The sequence below is a fragment of the Ursus arctos genome, unplaced genomic scaffold (assembly GCF_023065955.2).
Source record: "Ursus arctos isolate Adak ecotype North America unplaced genomic scaffold, UrsArc2.0 scaffold_7, whole genome shotgun sequence".
NCBI classification, from domain to species: Eukaryota; Metazoa; Chordata; class Mammalia; order Carnivora; family Ursidae; genus Ursus; species Ursus arctos.
This window is the reverse complement of record NW_026623089.1, coordinates 7,143,195-7,155,645: the sequence shown is the minus strand read 5'-3', so window position 1 is coordinate 7,155,645 and position 12,451 is coordinate 7,143,195. Positions and strand designations below refer to the sequence as shown.

The 12,451-nt window shown below is 53.3% G+C and overlaps 1 protein-coding gene across 2 annotated transcripts in view; it reads right to left on the bottom strand.

Annotated features, from left to right (window-relative positions):
• Positions 1–12,451, bottom strand: part of FAM53B (family with sequence similarity 53 member B) — a 107,709-nt gene that overhangs the window by 79,107 nt on the left and 16,151 nt on the right. The window lies entirely within an intron of this gene.

Genomic DNA, 12,451 nt, shown 5'->3' with positions numbered 1-12,451 from the left:
GAGTTTGAAGGATGAAAGTTACAAGCTGTGGGAACTTCACCAGAGCCTGTCCTTTCCCAGGCCCAGTTAGTGCCGGGAAGAGGGCCTGGAGGCGTGGTAAGGGGACCCCGGGGCTGGAGAGTGTGCGCTCTGGGGCTGCAGTGAGACGGTTCGATGAACTCCCTCAGCCCAGGTTCCCAGGCCTTCAAGTCCTCCCGAAGGATAAGTGATGAGACACAGCTATGCCTCCACCACCTTCAACACACAGAAAACCAGAGACAAACAGAGCCTCTTTAGTCCCTATGGGAACAGCACACACGGGCGTAATACCAAACACGGGGGAGCCAGAATCCAGGGAGAAACTACGTTTTGTTTTTACCATTTTCCTAGTCTCTTCTTGGTCTGTATTTGCAGAAATAGGAGGTGACACAGAGTCTGCTTTTACCAGAGCATGAATAAAAGAAGAATAGCCGTGGCAACCATGCTGGATTCTCTGCTTCGTGAACCCTCAGAGTGTCCCTATGAGTGGGCACTGTTACTATTCCATTTTACAGAGCGATAAACTGAGGCAAAGGCCCTGGGTCACCCAGGTGTGAAGGACAGAACAAGGACTCAAGCCACATCTGCTGAACGCCAAAATCTTTGTCTTGACCCCTGACTCTTCTACTCCAGGATCTGTAAATTTCATCATCATGATCTTTCAAGTATTTGATTTCTCCGTTAAATTGATCAAATGCGGAAGCACAGATGCTAGGTTTGGGGAGGCAAGAGGGCGTCATCACTTTCTCTCTTAACCGCATGGATGGGCAGCTAGGCCAGGTGCCACGCAGAAGGTGAAGTGCTTCCCAGGAACACCGGGGTGCCCCCCAGGCCTGGGGGAATCGTGCTGGATTCTTGCTACACCAGCTGGAATCCAGGTCTATCGCCCCTCCCCAGGCCTCTGCCTCCAGCTGCCTCTCCACCACGGCCACCCTGCCCTTCTCTCCAAGTCCATTCCTAGGGTGTTCCTGGGGTCCCTCCCCTCCACTTACTCAGTCTGGGTATGGGCCAGCCTCAGTCATCCTCTGGGCTCTGCACAGAGCCTGCCACAGCAGGAACCCGACATCCAGGTCTGTCGGCAGGGTCAACAGAACTGGGCGAGAACTGTCTGGAATCCACACTGCCACCCAGCTCAGTCCCAGGTGAGCAGCAGAACCCTGGGTGAGCGACATGATTTTGCTAAGCTCCCTTTCATCCTATGTAATCTGTGAGAAGTGATCCTTGTTCTGCCCACCTCAGGTGCAAGGGGAAGGAGGTAAGACTCAGCAAGGTGAGGACTCTTAAAGAACGTTCCTACAGGCGAGCACCATTCCAAGCAGAGTGTAGGCCTTTACTAAATGCTTGTGGCTAACAACCATCATGTCTTCTCAGCCACAGCACGAGCTGCTGGGGGAAGGAAACCGGCTTGTGAATCCTCCAAGCACCTCACTCCTGGGATCAGGCTGCTGGGCATTCGAGTCCGTTACGGATTTTCATGCTCACTCAGGGTTCCCAGTTGTACATGACGGGGGTGCGGGGTCGGGGGCACGGGGCAGGGGAAGGAAACTGGGCTGCCAGAGGCAAAATGAACTAAAGCTTCACAGCTGCCATGTGCCTGCTTCCGACTCTCAGGGGAGAAGAGGTCCATTCTCGCTGCAAAAATCAAGCACCTGCTTCACCCCAACCCTTACTCCCCGCCCCAAGGTCAGGTGTGCCCGTAGAGGTGTCTTCTTTGTAACTGAGATGGATATACCTTCCGTGGCCTAGTCCTTCAGGGGATCGAAGGCCACCAAAGGCCCACATCTGGAGCAGGACTGGCAGTCACATTACCCGCCTAGAAAGGAACCCATCCAGTGCCCTTGGCTGAACAAAGTCACCCAAGCTCCCGTATGAGACCATCTTAATGGAGGGGAAAAACAAAACAAAACATTAAAAAATGAGCCACGAAACCACATCAGGACTCTGTTCTCTGGGACTTTACACAGTCACTCTCAGTGTTGTAGGGATTTTCTGGGGTTTTAAGCAAATAGCATTTTGAGAGGAGGGGAGGAGTGGCATTATTCAGGGACATGCAAGTGTCGGGACCCAGAGCCAAAACAAATCTGAACATGGGAATGAGACAGCCGGTGTTACTTCTTGAAACTAAAGCCAACTGCATGCATGACTTGTCAGGAGCTCATTTATCAATGAGAAACAACAGACAGACAAGTCTCCTATGAGCACTCCGGTTATTCTCACTACCGTTCGTGTCATTTTAACCCACCAAACACCACGAGAGACGAGTGTGCTACGGACTAGAACTTGCTAAGCAAACTCAAAAGGAAGGAAATGAAGGACAAGGGGTAGGAAGGGGAAGAGAACCAGGACTTACTGAGCACAGAGCCAGGCACCATCTTGGCCTCCAAACCAGGGCGAGGGAGAGAGAGAAGGGCAGAGAACAGAGGATGGTGAGACACAGCAAGGGCCCCAAAGATAATCTGAAATGGTAAGCCACTTAGCCTAAGACGACCATGACCTGTTCTTCAGTCAGACCTGTTTACGAGTACAACGCATTTGATCAAACCATGAGGAAAAACCAAAAGAGGTAAGGAGTTAAAAAAAAAAAAATTAGCAAAATCAAAGTAGATAAGCCCAAACAAGAGGCAGTGTGGTCCAGGCAGAGCCAGCAGGGCTCAGGAAACGTGGGCTCTGACGCCGGCTCTGCTCCTGAGCAGCTCTGCCTGTTCGCCAAACCACTCTCCGTCTCTGGGCCTCCTCCTGTCAAATGGGAGCCTGAGCGGAGGAGCTCCACTTCTGACCTGCCAGGTCACTGTGCGTCTCTGAGACTCGGTTTCTTCGCCTGTGACATGCAGGTGGGAACCCTGAGCGTGCACAGTGTCTCAACAACAGATCTGAAGGTGTGTGAGCTCTAAGAAAGGACGGTAAGAGCTGATGGCACCATCCTGGAGAATTGCTGGCGTGGGCTGTGTGTGCAGGCCAGCCTTCCCAGTCCTGCACCAACCTGACCTGTCGTGCTCAAGGTCCCAGGAAGCAGGACAACAGCAACGGCCAACTCCTTACTCGCTCCCATCAAGAGCTGCAACGGCGGTGACCTCCCAAGGAGCGAAGTGGGAAGCAGGAAGCCATCCTGACATTCTGCTCTGCTGGCGGTCTTGGGGTCACACGAGGCTGGGGGAGGTGGGGTTACAGAACCAGGCCCTCTCTCTTACGTATCAATGGAGCAGAGATGGGGCTGTTGTGCAAGTTCATTTTCCAAGCTCGGTCCTTAAGAACACGAGGGCACGTTGGTGTCTTTCAGTGACACTAACCGTGTTCTAAATTAGGAGATTTCTTGGAGACCCAGGAAGTTAGTCACTCACCAGCTTTCACACCTTCGTCTCCCACCTCTGCAACAAGAATAGCCTCTTCCTAAAATGTTTATGGACTTCCACAGGCAGCTACATTCTTCCGCTCCTGCAAGATGGGCCACCCCCAGCCCGGGCTGCATGCGTGGCTTTCGTGCTAGCGTGGCTCCAGAAGCTCCATGGGCAGAAAGAAGCACTCCAGCTCTGACCGTGGCCCACGGTCCAGGGCTACTCCCACAGAACTGCCAGGTCACTGCGCAGAGGGATCCTAATCACTCAGCAGCTGGCACCTGGGACACAGCTGGGAGAGCAGCGATCTCTTTATCTCAGGGGCCTCAGGGCCCCAAACAGGATCACAAGTATCACAGTGAAACACGGGAGGTGACGTAGGAGGGACCGAAAGGCTCTAGAAGAACTGGTAGGGACAGGAGAACCGCTAGGTTTCCCATCTGCCACCCACTCGCAGATCATATCCTGACCTCATCTTCCTACAAGACTTCACCCTCCTGATCTGACTGAGTCATATCTACCAACCTAGTTTACAGGGTCTGGTGCAGAAATTAATCAGACAGGCAACAATCTACACTACTCCCCTCGACCCCCTTCATACAGCAAGCACCATCACGCATTCAAGACCAGCATCATCTACCAAAACCAAACTCGAGAGATTTAGCTGCCTGACAGATCTGTTACAACGAACGACGGGTACACCTGAACTCCACGGCACCTCTCAGGTCAAATCCCCACAGTCGTCTCTCTGGTACCTCCTGGGGTGGGAGTTCTGAACGGTGGGACGAACCCTACTAAGCTCACTCTGGCCATGGGGCACTCTGCAGAAAAGCCAGACAGGAAAAGAGACTCCTCCTGTAAGAAGGGCTTCCCTGAGGTCCTAATGCAGGGCAAAGCTCAGGCATTCTACTCCAAATGACTTGGAACTGGCTGTGGAATAAATACAAGCAGCTTGGGGAGCAGCTGTTTACTGGGTCCTGAGCCCCTTTTTTATTTTTTGGCAGGACGTGGGTGCAGGAGCAGGGCGGGGTGCCTCATTTATAACCCCACCTCCACTTCCTTCTTACCACTCTGGATGTGACACCAGGACCTCCTTGTGCTTAGGGCAAAGGCCTTGGGGAGCTGAAGAGGAAAGGACATAGCCAACCAGGTTCCCCTGGCTTCGGGGAAAGGTGCCTTGGAAGCCCTGCTGAGCCATTCCAGAGCCTTCCACCTGCACCTTGACGGCTCTGAGACTCCAAGGGTCTTGAGAGAGTTGACCCGATTCCCGAAGGTGAGCACACCATCCTCATCAGAAACGGCCCTGAAAGAAACAGGTTCACTCCACTGTCTGCCCACAGAGTGCCTGAAAAACTGCCAAATGCACCCGATGCTGCTGTGCTTGTCTTAGTGTCGTCATCACCCTCCCGGAGCCGCCAGAACCGCTGTGGGTGCCGGCCCACCTCGCTCTGTGGAAGCCCGTTTCAGTTAAGTCAGCAGTGGAACTCTAGAACCAGGCCTCGGGGCGCCTCCCAAGGCCAGCACGCGGTGGCCTTCGGCTCTCGGGCAAGGGCCAGGCCCTGCTCGGGAACCTCATCTGCAGGAGTTATGAAATGCGCAGGAGCAGGAGAGCCACGCACGAACCCAGCACTGCTTGCAACCAGGGGCAAGCGAGCGGAGCTGGGCAGAGATTAGCCATGTCCTCAGAGTCGGAAACAATGCTAAAGAAAACAAAGCCGTCAGACTACATTAGGGGATGGGAACAGAAGGGGTGAAACTTCACAGGTACTGGTCAGAGGTCGGCATTTGGGCACCCAAACAAGTTTCAGGTGCTCTCAGTGAAGAGCCAACAGTAGGCTATCATCCCTGCAAAGCCCGATGGGATCCGAGTCGTATTCACCGTCCAACAAACCCTCACTGAGCGATTAGCCATTAGTGCTGCAGAGGTGATGGGAGGGGCTAAAGCCACAGGCCCTCCTCCCAAGGAAGTGAAAACTATTAAAAACTGATGCATGAGTCAAATAAAAAGCAAAATAAAATATACTAAGCAGAGCACATTTTAAAAAACAAGGAACAGGATAACATAAGCGGGCCTTCTCAAGTTCAGAAACTGGTATCACAACTTTATGGGCTAAGTACAAAGCTATGCTGGGGTCTCTCCCTCGCGCCCTGGCCGGTTCTCTGCCTGGGCAGACTCTTGCTCACTTCAGTTATTAATAAACCAACAAAACATTTACTACAGCTGTGATATTCACGAAGCACAAAGCCTAGCAAGTGCCTGGAAGCGGCCTCCACGTCCACGAGACCCCGGCAGACGGGCTGGCAAAGTCGCTCTGCGGGCTGCCTCCTGGGGCCTGGTCTGGCCTCACCTGGCCACTGGGGGTGGCAGGAGGGTCTGAGCCTGGCACAGGTGCCCAAGAGGCAGTCTCTCTGAGTGCCGCTGACCGCAGCCCTGCACAAACCATACTTCATGAGCCCAAGTGAACCCCCACCCCCATCACGGACGGGGTCACTGATAGCAGGCAACAAAGGAATAAAACAGTTTCTCTCCGAAACTCTCAGGAGAACCCAATTTAAAATGCACTTGCCTTCCACAAAGAGGACTGAGTCGACCTCCAGAGAGATGAACCCAACACATATTACGGGCAGAGTCCCCATGCCATTCTACCACCCTTGTGCTCCAAGAGCCCACAGTACCAAATTAATCTGCCCCACAGACAGTCCTGCTCGTGCGCAGACATGCGCCTCTGGTGCAGCCCAGATGGGAAGCAACCTGACAGCCCAGCAGTAGGGGCAGGGTAAATAAATGCCGAAACACCCATGCAATGGACAAAATGCAGCTGTTCAAAAGGTCGAGAGCCCTCCATACGTACTGGCAGAAACTCATCTTCCAGTCTAGTTGTAACAAAGACCAGAACAGTGGACATCGTCAGCTCCCATCTGGGTAAAACTAAATAATTCTAATGATACGGAAATCTCTGGAAGGATACAAAAGAAACTTAACGTCAGTGGTCTCTAAGGAGGGAGAGCAGGTAGCTGGGAACAGAAGTGAGAAGAGGCTCCTCAAGGAATACCATTTTGTTCATTTTAAATTTTGAGCCACATGCAGGATAACTTATGCAAAAAATAGATAATTTTTTAAAAATCTAAACTACATATATGTATATCAGTATATGCTTGCACATGCAGGGAATAGCTCTGGGAGGATAAATGAGAAAAGGCCAACAGGGGTTCCTCCAGAGAGGGAAGGAGATACGTGGCTGGGGGACAGGGTTGGGGGAGAGTTACTTGTCACTGCTGAATGTATAACATTGATGCACATATTATCTGTTCTTAAAAAATTAAGACACACACACAATGCTTGCAATCCCCCAAATGCACCATGTTATTGCATGTGTCCAGACCTTTGTTCGTGCGGATCTCTCTGGCTACAACTGGCTCCCTGCTGCTCCCCTGCCCCCCTCAGCCTCCAGCTAGGCTAACCACTCTCATCTCTTAGACTCCGCTCCGGTGCCGCTTCCTCCAGGAAGGCCTTGTTCACCCGGCACAGCTTGAACCACAGGAGCATGAAATGCACTGGTGCTGTGTGTCTCCCCCACGGACTGTGAGCTTCTGAAGGGCACGAGCCCAACCTTAGTCCCAAGTCCCCGGTACCTGCCATGAAGAGCTCCTCGGGAAATGTGTGTTGAACCAAAAAACACATTCACCACGTTAAGTCAAGTCTCAACTTTCCCAGTGCCAAAAGCTGCAGAAACTGCTCTTGCTTGTGGGGTTTCCCGCAGCTATCACAATTGTGTTGTTAACACTAATTTGAAGCACAACACCTCTCAGTCCGCAGAGGGGCTGGGCTCCAAGCAGTATGGGGTCCAGAGCAGCAGAGCACCAGCAGACCCCGCGGCCCGCACACAATTGCTCCTCTGCCAGCACTCGCCCCTCCTCGGGAAGCCGCCAACACTCATCAGAGCCTCCGCGGAGCCCCTGTGCGATGCAGCCGAGGCCCTTCCTTAGGCTTCGTCCTCCCTGTGCTTTGAGGAGAGAGGGCTGGCCCCCCTTGGGACTTGCTGGGAGGCAGCACTTCCGGGGCACCCCCGTGGGCCGGTGTCTACTGCGAACAGGGAGGCCCGAGGTCCTGGGAGCCTGCCTGGTGAGCAAAAGAGGGGCAGGGGATAGGATCGTCCGAGGGAAGCTGAATGTGTGCGTGATGCTGTGCTCCTGAACATTCGGGATCTTCTAGAGGGTGTTAGTTTAATAGGCAAGTCCTATGTGCAGCCTGTGTGGGGCCTCTTCTGTCGGATTCCCTCCTGGTGTCAGAGTCCCGTCCCAAGTCCAACACGCCCCGGACGAGCTGTGCCAGGGACTGAGGGAGGAAGACAGAGGGACCCGACCAAGTTCACACAACCCACCAAGGTTCAAACACGTATGCCAGAATATGATGAATGCCACGGAACAGAGGAGTGGCCTGCAATCCCAAGTGGGGAGGTAAATTCTGGCCAGATATCCTACTGGAGATGGCCTGAGTGCCAGGCCTTCACGGATGGGTAGGAGTTCGACAGCCAAAGACAGCGCGAAGGCGTCCCAGGAGGAAGCCAGCAGGCTGGGGAGCTGGGAGATGAGGGCCCCTTCCCAGCTTCCGGTGGAAGGAGCCCCATGCTGCCCAAACAGGCATGTGTCCAGCTGATGCCGCTGCCCCTCCTAAGGCCCGGGAAGGGGGGGGCTCCGCCACTGAGGGTGGCCTCGGGCCACTGCCCACCTCCCTAACCCCTGCCCAGCCTCCACCTCGCTCTGACTCCTTCTAGCTCTCAGGGGCCTGCCCTACCATACCTGTCCTGCTCTCCTGTTTGCCGGTAAGAATACCAGGCAAATGAGCTGGGCCACAGCGGACACTGGCTGAGGGTTTACCTCACTGAACAAAGTCAGGGGACCCAGGGGGTCTTGACAGGGCATCCCAAACCTCCCCGTTCCATAAAATGACAGCGTAAAGATACAAAGCCGCAGAACAGTTATTTCTACCTGCCAGTCTACCGGCAGCCCCTGCGCTGACCCTCGCGGTTAACCCGGAATGCCAACACACAATACGAGAATTGTGCTCTCTCTTGGGAAGGGGGAGTGGCCACGCAAAACCCCATAGGAGAATGTCACAATCGTCTCGGGCTCCCGAGTTACAAATATGTGCTCAAGGCATGTGCGCAGCACGCGCTCACCACGTGTTTACGTGGCTATGAAAGCACAAAAGCACAAGGGCCAATGTGCTTCAGCTGCCGGAGCCCAGCCTGGGGATGGCAGAGGACCGGGGCAACGAGAAAGGACTCAGCAAAACACCACAGAAATGCTGCATTCAGAGCCATGACTGCTTTATTGTCCCCGAGTTTTTAAACAGCAGGAGTGGAAGGGGGACACTCCTCGACAGAACAGGAGTGCAAGGAAAACTGCAAAGCTTGGCAAAACTGCTAACCCACGTCCCCTCCTAGCTAGTCCGACTCAAGCTAAAAACATGCAACGAGCAGTGATCTCACACTCACTCTGGACAACGGGAACCAAAAATGAAAGGAAATCAATCTTTGCAGGCAGTCAACAACTAGACAACTCAGACCTGTCCAACCACCGGCTGACTCTGGATGGACACAGGCACGTTAGCTCCTAGCTCTGGGCCTCGGCTTCCCTAGTTGCAGCAAGTTCTCTTTCACCTCCGGTAGCCCAGGCTGGCTCCTCTGTCGTCAGGTAAGAGAAAGAAGGGATGAAAGCAGCTGCTTCTGGGGACCGTCAGTGCCCCCCCCCCCAGCTCCCAGCAGTACATGGGGATGCTGATTTCAGGGCGCCCGAGACAAAGGGCACCTCGGCCGGGGACTGGCTCCTGGGAAGTCTGGGGAAGCATCCAGAGAGCACTAGCAGCAGGAGGGACACAAGCTGCCCCACAGGGTGACTGCAACAGACGCAGGGTCTTCCAGCATCTCTGTGCCAGTTTTTAGCTCAACCCGATGGGGGTCCTGCTGTAGTGACAACGGGTGAAACAAACCTGAGAAACCAAAGTTCAAAACCCAGAATGACCAATGTTGCCCTCCTTTGGTGTCAAGGGACCAGACGAGGAGGGGATGGACGGCAGGGCTGGACAGTGGGTGGCATGCTGTAGGAGAAAGACTCACCTATACGTAGGAAATCAACGTCTGACTATGAGAATGGAAGTCTGAAGACAAACAGCCTCCATGAAAATGGTGGGTGCCTCAGTCTGCCCAGGCCGCTATCACAGGGAACCAGGAACTGAGTGGCATATAAAACACACGCTTTTCCTTCTCATAGTTCTGGAAACTAGGAAGTCCAAGACCATGGGGCCAGCAGATTCAGCATCAGATGAGAACCGTGTTCTCGCTGTGTCCTCACGTGGCAGAAGGGGTGAGGGCTTTCTGGGGACCCTTCTGTCAGGGTGCTAACGAAGCCCATTCACGAGGACTCCACTGTCATGACCTAGTCACCCCCGCAAAGGCCCCAGCTCCTAACACCATCACCTTGGCTTCAACATACAAATTCGCGGGGGGAGAGGGGAACACACTCAGTCCATAGCAACTGGAAATGAAACCTCTTTGGGCATCGAGGGTCAAGTTTCCCAGAAAATAAGATGCAAAGTTTTTTAAGTGTGTTCCTCCAGGCAGTGCAAAAATAAAAAGGAAGATCAGACTCACAAGTTGGCCAACGGCAGGCATTCAAGTCGCTAGCTGGGACCTGCGCAGGCTGACCCGCACCCTTGCTGAGGTAAACACTAGCACGTATGACACCCACTTCAACAATGTGGTTTTTAGCGCAGTGCTTCTCAAAGTGTGGTCCCCGGACCAGCAGCAGCAGCAGCAGCCTCATCTGGGAACTTGTCAGAAATGAAGTTTCAGTCCCCACCCCAACTGACTGAATCAGAAACTCTGTGAGTGGGGTCCAGCAATCAGTGTTGTAACAAGCCTTCCAGGTGCTTCTGCTGCTCCCAAAAGTTTGAAAACCGATGTGTTCGTGCATTCAATACCCAGAACCCTGCTAACTGAGAGAGAGGACAGCATGGCAGAGGAAATAGCTGGGGCCCATCGAGGTCAAGTCTCTTGCAAAAGGCCATGAGGTCAATAAGGGGTGTGAGGCCTAGGCCCCACCACCAGAACTTCTTCTGGGCCAGGACCTGGGGATCTAGGTACAAATGACCTAGCACTTGTCCATAAGGAGCAAACAATCTGGAATGACACTAAGAAGCCCAAAGGTTGACCATCTAGTGAAACGTGTCAGAATCAAAAGGAAAAAAAAAAAATGCTTGCAGAATATTTGCCACAGGAGGAGGGGAAAATGGGGTTGAGCAAAACAGGTCAATGGAAGAGGAAACTGATACTAAATATTTGGGGGAACATGAGAAGAAAACCTTAATTCCTGGAAAAACATAAACTGCCATTTGGAGACTCTTTTCCTCTCTTCCGCTTGCTTCACTGAGTCTCTGATGAAGAGACTGAGCAGGAAGAATCTAAGCAGGTTTTCATTTATTCTCAGACATCTTTCTCTTTCTACCACCAGCAGAAATTATCTACCTGATACATGGCAGCTAGACTGCTTGTCAAGATAATGGAAAGATTCAATCTTTGTTTAAAAAAAAAAAAATCCCGCAGCATCTGTTGAAGTCACGGAGGCACTTTTATACTGAAAAGATTGAACTGGGTAAAGCATCTGAGTGATTTTACAGGGCTGAGGGTGGGGAGGGAGGACATAGGAAAAGGATGTCACAGGGCCCCCCGGGTGGAAGGGACCTGGGCCGAGGCTGGCTTCTGAGTTAAGGGCCCTGTTTGTGGCGCTGTCCTCCCAGCGTCAGCGGTCACTGTGGGAGCAGCAGGCAGAGCGCTCCACTGAGGAGAAGGCAGCAGGTCCCCTTGGCTCAGCGCCTGCTGATCTCCGCCAGTCAGCCTGCAGGTGTGAGACCAGCAGGAGCACAGTGGGAATGACCCGGAGCCTGGCGTGGGAACGGCCATTCACCACCGCTCACCCTGCACCGAACAACCTGGAAAGCCACAACATCTCAATGTGTCCTCAGAATGTCTTGGCTGCTCCAGGGATCTCACACTCAGGTGCCTTCCAGAGCCAAGCAGGGAACATAAGTGGGTGAAGAGCGGCAGGTGGGAGCTGTCGTGGGTGCGGAGAGCATGCCCTGGGGAGCGGACGGATAGCTACTCTGATCGCTACGTCCAGCACCGGGCGGCTGTGTGGGAAAGAGGGCCCAGAGTAACACTAAACATCTCTGGACTTGTCAAGAAAAGCTGGAAATCCAGACTTCTTTGTACAATCCCAGGTTTTAAATGTTGTCAAGAAATGCAAGAATTCATAAAGCACCATGGGCGCCACACAAATCATGCCCGAGGACTACATCTGGCCCCCAGACCACAGGGCTGCAACCTCTGGTCTCAGGGACGCTGACTGCTCAAAGCGAAACGGCCTGGATGGTGAGGTTTGCACCTTGGTTTGCAGAGCCGTGTGGACTCTCGGGGCGTCAGTGCCCCAGTCATGCACGTCCGTCTGCCTCACTCCTGGCACATTCTGAGTGAGCTCAAGGCCCAAAAATGACTAGAAAGCACAGACTGTCTGAAATCCCGAGCACATCAAAGTACTGCCACGAAACTCCCAACCCCAAACAGTACGTGCCTTCCCACTTGCGTACTTGGGGAGGTGACTGACCTGGGTTGTGTCCCTGCCTGGCTTCCACTCTAGAGGGCGAGCTCTGGCGCCCCTGGGAGCAGAGAAGGGCCTGGAGTCTGCCCTGTCCTCATGAGGAGGGCTCCCTTCTGGCCTCTCTCACAACGTGGGGTTGGGGCAGGAAAGAGTTTCCATGCCAAATACTTGAACAAATTCAAGTACAGCCGGCAGATGGAAGAGACAATTCTGGATCCCTGACGCCTACACATGGCTGGCTTCGGCCGGGTCATCGTGAACAGAACAGCTGCTTCCTCAATCACATCTCCTGCTCAGAACACAGGATTCTGTTTTGATGACTTCTACGCGAGATATAGAAATGAGAGGGGGGTTTCCTGCCTTTTATTTCAAAATAGCCTGGGACAAACGAAGACTTCTTGTACCATAACAACACATTAAAAGGGAAAGCTTGATGAAGTAGGTTT